Here is a 9,657-nt window from a genome sequence, read left to right as displayed (position 1 = left end):
AAAAAAAAGAAAAAAGGAATGTACTCTTTTTCAAATTATGCTCATTTGTGCCATATTTTTCATTTTTTGGGTGGGGTACACATTATATTGACTTCTACAAATTTATCTTTTATTAAAGATGTATTTTGAAGTACACTCACTATCATAATCCTGACATTATTTTTGTCTACTTTTCCCTTGGTAAATACTCATCTGTAGAAGCACATTCTATTACACAAGGTGAAAACAACTTCATCTTTCTCATCCCAGTTTCTTTCTTTCTCTGATGATAAGTGATGTTTAGCATTTTTTCATGGCTCCATTGGCCATCAAGATGTCTTCTATGGAAAAAATGTTTGTTCATGTCTTCTGTCCATTTTTTGATTGGATTCCTTGGGTTTTCTTTGGTGTTGAGTTGTATAAGGTCTTTATATATTTTAGATACTAATCTTTCATTGACTATGTCATTTGAAAATATCTTCTCCAATTCAGTAGGTTGTCTTTTAGTTTTGTTGATGGTTTCCTTCACTGTGCAGGAACTTTTTTAAAAAAGATCTATTTATTCATGAGAGACACAGACTGAAAGAGAGAGGCAGAGACATAGGCAGAGGGAGAAGCACGCTTCTCACAGGGAGCCTGATGTGAGACTCCATCCCACATCCCGGGATCAGACTTGAACTGAAGACAAGCGCCCAACTGCTGAACCACCCAGGTGTCCCTGCAGAAACTTATTATTCTGAGGTAATCTCAATAGCTTATTTTTACTTAAGTTGCCCTCATCTCAGGAGATATATCAAAAAATAAGTTTCTATGGCAATGTCAGAGAAGTTATTGCCTGGGCTCTCTTCTAGCATTTCTATGGTTTCAGGTCTTACATTTAGGTCTTTAATCCATTTTGATTTTATTTTTGTGTATGGTGTAAGAGCATGGTCCAGTTTCATTCTTTTGCTTGTAGCTATCTGGTGTTCCCAATAACATTTGTTGAAGAGACTGTCGTTTCTCCATTTCATATTCTTGCTTCCTTTGTCAAAGATTAATTGACTATATATTCATGGATTTCTGACCTCCTTATTCTGTTCCATTGACCTATGTGTCTGTTTTTGTACTAGTATCATACTGTTTTGATTACCACAACTTTGTATTTTGTCTTGAAATCTGGGATTATGATACCCCTAGTTTAGTTCCTTTTTTTAAAGATTGTTTTGTCTATTCAGGGTCTTCTATGGCTTCATGAAAATTTTAGATTTGTTTTAGTTCCATGAAAAATGCCATTAGTATTTTGATGGGAATTGCATTAAATCTGTAGATTACTTTGTGTGGTATGGATATTTTAACAATATTTGGTCTCCCAATCTACAAGCATGGAATATCTTTCCATTTGTTTCTGTCATCTCTGATTTCTTTCATCAGTGTTTTATAGTTTTCAGAGTACATGTCTTTCACCTCCTTGGTTAAGTTTACCCCTAGGTATTTTACCTTTTTTGGTACAATTGTAAATTAGATTGTTTTCTTAATTTTTCTTTCTGCTTCATTGTTAGTGCATAGAAGTGTAATAGGATTTATCTTATTGATTCAGTATCCAGCAACATTACTTGATTCATTATCAGTTATTCATTTATCATTTATCAGTTCTAGCAATTTTTTGATGTATTACTTAGGGGTTTCTATATATAGTATCATGTCATCTTCAAATAGCAAAAATTTTACTTCTTCACTTAACTGGATTATTTTTATTAGTTTTCCTTGTCTTGTTGCTGAAGCTAGGACTTCAGTACTATGTTGAATAGAAGTAGTGAGAACGGACATCTTTGTCTTGTCCTGATCTTAGAGGAAAAGCTCTCAGTTTTTCCCCATTGAATATGTGAACATAAGTTTTTCATATAGGCCTTTATTATGTTGTATGTTTTCTCTGAATGTATTTTGTTGAGGGTTTTTATTTTGAATGGGTGTTATATTTTGTCAAATGCTTTTTCTGCATCTATTGAAAGGATCATATGGGTTTTATTCTTCCTCATGTTGATGTGATGTGTGATGTTTGTTGATTTGCAAACATTGAATCCCTCTTATATCCCAGGATTAAATCCCACTTGATCGTGATGAATAATTTTCTTAGTGTATTGTTGAACTCAATTTTTTATTATTTTCTTGATGATTTTTGCATCTATATTCATCAGAGATATTTGTCTGTAGTTTTTTTTGTTTCTTTGTTTAGTGTCTTTATCTGTGTTTAGTATCAGGGTAATGGTGGCCTGATAGAATGATTTTGAAGCTGTCCTTTCTCTTCTATTCTTTTGGAATAGTTTGAGAATTTTAAGTATTAGCTCTTCTTTAAATGTTTGATAGAATTCACCTGTGAGTTTGTTTGGTCCTGGACTTTTATTTGCTGAGAGTTTTTTGATTACTGATTCAGTTCCATTGCTGATTAATTTGTTGAGACTTGTTTTGTGGCCTAACATGTGATCTATCCTGTGTAATGTTCCATGTGCAGAATGTGTATTCTGCTGATTTAAGATGGAATGTTTTGAATAGATCTTTCAGGTCTATCTGGTCCAATGTGTCATCCAAAGCTACACTTTCCTTTTGGGTCTTCAGACTGGATGACTCATCTGTTTATGTAAGCGGGTGTTAAAGTTTCCCACTATTATTGTATTAATGTAATTTTTTTTCTTTATTAATGGTTGCCTTATGGATTCAGGTGCTCCTGTATTTGTTGCATAAATATTTATAATTGTTTTATCTTCTTGTTGGATTGTTCCCTTTATCATTTTTTAGTGTCCTTCTTTTTCTCTTGTTATAGTCTTTGTTTTAAAGTTTATTTTGTCCAGTATAACTACTGCTAACCCAGTTTTCTTTTCACTTCCGTTTGTGTGACAAATGCTTTTCCTTCCCTTCACTTTTAATCTACATGTGTCTTTACGTCTGAAATGAGTCTCACGTAGGCAGCATACAGATTTCCTTCCCCAGATTAGGGAAGTTTATAGCTATTTATTTCTTCAAGTACATTCTCTGCCCCTTTTCTGTCTTCTCCAGAGATCCCCATAATGTCAATATTATTATGCTTGATGATGTTGTTATGTTTCCTTAATTTATTTTCATTTTTTTTATTATTATCTTTGTCTTTTCTGTTGTTTTTTTTAATTGCTGTCCATTACTTTGTCTTCCAGGTCACTGATCCATTCCTATGCTTCCTGTAGTCTGCTACCCATTACATCTAGTGTATTTTTAATTTTTTTTTGCTGAGTTCTTCAACTTTGGGCCATTCTTTTTGGGTTTTATCTCTTTATTGAGGATTTTACCAAGGTTCCATACTCTTTTCTCCAGTGCAGTGAGTGTCTTTATGACCATTACTTCAAATTCTCTATTAAACATATTACTTACCTCATTTTGTTTAGTTCTATTACTTTGATTTCCTCCTATTTTTTTCCTTTAGGGAGATAGTCCTCTGTCTCCTCATTTGTCTAACTTTCAGTGTCTGTTTCTGTCTTTTAGGAAAATCAACTACATCTTCTATGCTTGAAAGTAGTGGCCTTATGGAGAATACGTCCTGTAGTACCTTGCAGTGCAGTGTCCCCTGTTCACTGTAATTCAGCAGTTCAGAAGTGCCTCCTTTGTAAGTTGTGTGCACCCTGATCTTGTGGCTGAGTCACTTCTCCCTTCAGACTGGTGGTTTGCAATGACTCTCTTTGCCTGTTGTGGGCAGGGCTTGGTCCCTGTGGTGTTAGTGGGCCAGTCTGGGGCCATCTTGGGCTTAACACAAGTCAGATTAGGTGATTGTCAGAGATGCAGTAGCACTGAGCTACAGAGTGATTTCCCTGTGTTGTCTTTCCTTGAGTAACTATCATCAGTGTACAGAGACTGTAATCAGACCAGACCTTGGCAGGTCCCAAGGTCTGCCTTGGCTGGTGGGAGGAGCTCTGCACCTGCCTGGAACTGAGGTGGGGTGGGGATAGTTGAAGGAGACTGATCTACAGAAGAGAATGGGACAGGTGTGCAGTGTTAGCAAAAACATTTTGGGGGGGGGGTCTGCCTGGGAGGACCTAGAGACAAGGCCCAGCTGTCCAGGGTTGTCCTCAGAAGAATGTGGGAGTAAGGCATGCTATTAGTAAGTTAGATGGAGAGTATTCTCCATGTGCTGGTTCCTACAGGTGTCTGTGTATTTGGATGCTGGTTGTGGCAGGAGGGAAATGGCACTCACCAGGTCCTTTGTTCCTAGAGATGTCTCCTGAGAGATGCCTGCTCCTCCAGCACATGCTCTAAGATTAATCAACAAATTCTCATCCTATTTACCCCAGGTATTTTTCAAACTGCTGCTTCTATGCTGCATCATAGTGGGGTGTTTATTTTGCCATCTCTTTAAGGGCAAGGACTCAGTTTCTTCTCACTCTCTTGGTTCTTCCAGAGCTAGGCCCATTGAGTTTCAAAGTTCCAGGTGTTAAGTCCTGCTGATTGTAAGAACTTAATAAATTCAGCCCCTCTAGTTTTATTATTTTTTAAAGGTTTTATTTATTCATGAGAGAGAGAGAGAGAGAGAGGCAGAGACATAGGCAGAGGGAGAAGCAGGCTCCGGGCAGGAAGCCTGATGTGGGACTCTATCCTGGGACTCCAGGATAATGCCCTAAGCCAAAGGTAGACGCTCAACTGCTGAGTCACCCAGGCATCCCAGGCTCCTCTAGTTTTCAAAGCCAGATGTTATAGGGATACATCTTCTTCATGTAGCCTCCCTGGTGTGAGAGTTTGCTCGCTCTCTTCTCTTTGAGCCTAGGTCATCCTTCCCTCCTGGGGACTGCCCCGAGGTTTGTAAAGCTGCCAACTACATCTATGTCCTTCCTGCTTTCTTTCATGTGTCCTCTTTCCTACATTTAGCTGTGAAGAGTCTGGTTTGCAGTCTTCAGTGGTTTTCTGGGTTATTTACACTGATGTGGGTGTAACTGTGTGATGAGGTGAGCTTAGGATCTTCCTACTACACCATCTTCCCTGGAAGTCTTATCTCCCTTATTTATTTATTTTTTATTTATTTTTATTTTTATTTTTTAAAAAGATTTATTTACTTATTCATTCAGAGAGAGCAAAGAGAGAGGCAGAGACACAGACAGAGGGAGAAGCAGGGTCCATGCAGGGAGCCTGATGCGGAACTCCATCCTGGGTCTCCAGGATCACACCCCGGGCTGCAGGTGGCGCTAAACCGCTGTGCCACCAGGGCTGCCCCCTTTTTTAATTAATAATACTCTACAAACATTTTTCTTCTCAAAAAGAAAAAAAAAAAAAAACAATTTTAATTGTATTGATCAAATCTTCTCTGTTGGGCTTTGTTAACTTTGTTCTTTATGTTAATTTTTAATTTTTAAAAGTAAATTTCACTTTTTAATTATACATGAACGAATGCTTGTTATAACAAGTGCAATAATGTACTTTAATATGTGTATTGTCAATGCTTATCATCTCCCACTCCCATGCCAGCATTCTCATTGCCGGCCCAATATGTGTTTTTTTCAAAACTCCCTTCTTATTATAAAAACTTACCTAAACATATATACACACAAAACTTCAACACTAGGCACTCTGTGTGTGTGTATAAAATGTCATCAGAATCCAATGATATGAGGTATCTACTTAGATAATATATGAATTCATTTCTTCATATGAAGATACCTTGTATTGTCAGAATAAGTCTACATTGGTTGTAGTAGGTTATAGTTGGTGGTGATGCTTTCTTGGATTGCATTTGTTAGTATTTACATATATATTTTTAAATCTGTATTTTAAGTGTTCTGAACACTTCCTATTCAACCTGTTGGTGAATAAATAATCCTCTCCCTTAAACAGTGAGATGACTTAATACACAGCACCTGATGGTATATACTCCTTGGAGGCATATAATCCTTGGAGGAAGAGGATACTATACAGCACACAGGGCTTCAAATATTTATTCCTTTTAATTTCTTTAACTTTAATATTTCTTTTTTAGTTCTTTAACTTTAATATTTCTTTTTAGTTCTAATATCCCATATCATTGTGATTATATTGTTTATTTTCTAATATCTTTTTTTTAAAGATTTTATTTATTTATTCATGAGAGACACAGAAAGAGAGGCAGAGACACAAGCAGAGGGAGAAGCAAGTTCCATGCAGGGAGCCTGACATGGGACTGGATCCTGAGCCTCCAGGACCAGGCCCTGGGCTGAAGGTGGCGCTAAACCGCTGAGCCACCTGGGCTGCCCTATTTTCTAATATCTTAAGAAAGAATCTTAATTGACTTATTTGTATCTGTGAGTTTCAATTCCCTAGATGCTGAATCCAAAATAGGAATTCTTGTGAAATGGATTTTTTGAGGGAAAAACCTCTATGGAAAAGACTTTAATATTTTACCACTAAGTATGATATTAATTTAGGATTTTGGTCTATCTCCTCCATCAGATTAAGAAAGTTTCCTTCTATTCTTTTGTATCAATTATGATCACATGTTTTATACTACATTCTGTTCAAATGGTGAATTACAATGACTGATTTTTGAATGTTGTATAAACCTTTGAATTTCTGATATAAAACCTACTTTCTCATGATATATTAATTTTTTCACATTGTGGAATTTGCATTGTGTTCTATGCTCTAACCAAAAACAGAGCCTGCTGAATACACTTTTAAGTGTCTGTAGTTTTTCTTGTTATTATGGATATCATTGCACTTATTACTTGAGGCTTTAATTACCAGATTTAAAGCTTCTTGAGGATAAAGCTTGTTTTTAGACAGAATTTTTTAAAGATTCTATTTATTTATTCATGAGAGACACAGAGAGAGGCAGAGATATAGGCAGAGAGAGAAGCAGGCTCCATGCAAGGACCCTGATGTGGGACTTGATCGCCCAACCTGGAATCACACGCTGAGCCAAAGAAAGACGCTCAACCATGGAACCACTCAGGTGACCCTTTAGATAGAATTTATTTGGTATCTTATCTTAGTGTTGGAGAAAAAGAAGTAAATTAGTACTGGCAGTTTAGCTGACCAGTTTTGTATGGATTTTTCTGGTTTTTTTTGTTTTTGTTTTTGTTTTTTTGTTTTGTTTTGTTTTGTTTTTTGTTGTTTTTTTTTCTTTTTTTTTTTTTTTTTTTGGTAGCCAGGGCTAAAGAAGAAAGGAAAATGAAAAAAAAAAAAAAGAAAATAAAAAAAAAGAAAGGAAAATGAGAAGGTGTTGCTCAATGGGTATAAAATTTCAGTTATGCAAGATGTTTCCATTTTAATTTAATCTTTTCAAGTTGCTATGAAAAGTTTTGTATTTATTGTATACTTTTTCTTCTTATCCCAAAGCTTTTGCACTTTGAACAAATAAACTTAGCAATTTCAAATATCTTATGTAAAGAAGATAAAAGTCAAAGGACTGATGATGTCTGGCATTTGAAGTTAGAGACAGTGTTTGATAGGAATAGTTTTTGTTTCATCTACGTTAATTAGCAGTAACATGTATTTATCACAGGAAAATCAAATATTCCTGCCTATTTCTTAAGGGTATTAATAAGTCATATGGAATTTTCCTAGAACCTTTTCTACCCCAAAACATGATTTTCATACACAGAAACACGCAATTACAGGATTGGTATTATATGCTATTCTATATATTTTATTCACTTTCTTAATAAATATTCAATAAAAATCTATAAACTAGATTGAATGTGTATTTACTTACTTATTAAAAGATAGCATATTCTCACTGCCAGAATGAAGATTCAAGTTTGCCAGGATCTTTTAGTTTATGATATGTACCTTCCTGCAGTAGAGAAAGGATACATTTATTATATTCAATGGCTTCAATACTTCAATGTTCCTTTCTTTTCTTTTTTTTAATCTTGATGATACTCAGGTATCAGCATTCATCTGACAATCTTTTGTTACAAAATCCAGACTGTGCTAAAAAATGTATAATTTCGGTTAAGTGAAACTTATCATTTGGATATATCATAAAACTGCCAAAAATGTGTTAATGTAAAATTTAATTTAGTAATTGAAAATCACTACCACTAAGAAATCTTTTATAAATAAATCATGACAATGTATTTCTATATAATATTTACATATAAAAAGAGGTATAAATCTCCTATTTTGTATCATAGGTCAGATCAGGCGATTTATACTCCCAGCCCCCATGTAATTTGTAATTTCATGAAGAATGATATAAGGAAGTTGAGTGCAATATAAGGCAACTTTATGTACTTTCACAAACTATTTTATTTGTTTACACTTGTGGTTTTAGCAGACTCCGGATTTTTTTTTTTTTTTTTTTTTTAAGGCAGAATCTGCTGAGAAGGTGGTGAATTGAGATGACTATACAATAGGGGCCTTTGCCTTCTAAGACCCTGAACTAGTTACTAGATAAGGAGAGTCTCAGAGTAAGCATCAGCTAAAGGCTAGTGGGGTGAACTCATTCTAAAATTTTCTGAGCCTTTTTGTACCTTGAGTATACCAGAAAAAAGGACAAGTTTTATTAAATTATTAAGACCCAGTTACATATTAAAAGAGAATCTAAACATGTTGAGGAAGGATGTTAACCTTGTATAACCTTTCTCGTGGCTCTTGACACAGTAGGTGCTAAGAAATACAACTGATTGACAATGATTATAAATCTTCTTTATTGTTCCCATTTATCCAATGTCTGTTCTGGCCCTAGGAACTCCAATTTGAATTAGTCTCCCTACCATTTTTCAGGCATCACCATTTAACACTGTTGCAGTTTTCTTGGAGCAAGACCAAAATAGAATGAATGATCCTTCTTTCACAGAAGGGATAGATGAGAATGTGGAGCGAGAACTCCTTAGGACAGATTGTAGCTGGCCAAAAGACAAAATGATACAGATTTTCATCATCAAAGAGAATTCTTGATAGGTCTCTTGATGGGTCTCATAAAAGTGTTCGTCTTTTATCTTCCTAGGCCTAGACCAGGAAGCATCTTTCTAAACTCTTTTGTCAGGATACTGTACTTTTTTTATTCTGTTTCCTTCACGATTTTTATCTTTACTTCCATTTGCTCTTCTTCATTTTTTCTGGCTAAATTATATTTGTGCAAAATGGCAAATTAATATTTAATACAACATTTCAAGTCCTGTTTAATTTTTTAAGAGTCCGTTCTTCTAGGTTTCTTGCATAAGGACAATTCTTTTCAGTAGCTATTAGTAAGCAGTAATTAGCCAGAAAGTAGCACAGTGAGTATGAATATTTTATAGTAATTAAGTCCCTGGTCCTTTTACAGCAAGAATGTATAAGCATTTATGAATGTATGAGTTGGATTTTAAAGTGCATGGACCCAGCTAGCCAAAGACAGATGGAGAAGAGAGAATGAGGAAGGTGTGCAAAGGAGAATTCCTGATTCTGAGCAGAGCTCAGGAGCTTCCAGAGGAGACATATGGAGTAAAAAGAGAAAGGGCGAATGGCTATTACAGTTGGCATCATGAATGTGACAAGCATGCAGAAAGCACTAGAGATTTAAAAGATAAATAATTTATCCAAAGGACAACATGATGCCATGAAAGAATAAATTTGATTGGTACTTTCTATAACAGAAGTTCTTGAACTGAGATCAATAAACAACAGGAAATCATTGACAGGCCTGTAAGTTATTTCCACCACCTCAGAAGCCATAACAAATCATACATTTAGCAATGCAAATACATAGGTATTAACTAAAATCCTAGA

General features: G+C 35.2%; 1 long non-coding RNA gene across 1 annotated transcript in view; it reads left to right on the top strand.

Annotated features, from left to right (window-relative positions):
* The first annotated feature begins 3,463 nt into the window (after positions 1–3,463).
* The window catches only part of LOC112648220 (uncharacterized), a 191,404-nt gene continuing 185,210 nt past the window's right edge, over positions 3,464–9,657 (top strand). The window contains exon 1 of the long non-coding RNA XR_007403907.1: positions 3,464–3,589. This is a non-coding gene — a long non-coding RNA (uncharacterized LOC112648220). The remainder of the gene's footprint in view (positions 3,590–9,657) is intronic.

The sequence above is a fragment of the Canis lupus genome, chromosome 19, assembly GCF_003254725.2.
Source record: "Canis lupus dingo isolate Sandy chromosome 19, ASM325472v2, whole genome shotgun sequence".
Taxonomy (NCBI): Eukaryota; Metazoa; Chordata; class Mammalia; order Carnivora; family Canidae; genus Canis; species Canis lupus.
Note: the sequence above shows the minus strand (reverse complement) of the source record. Positions and strands in the feature narration are given on the sequence as shown.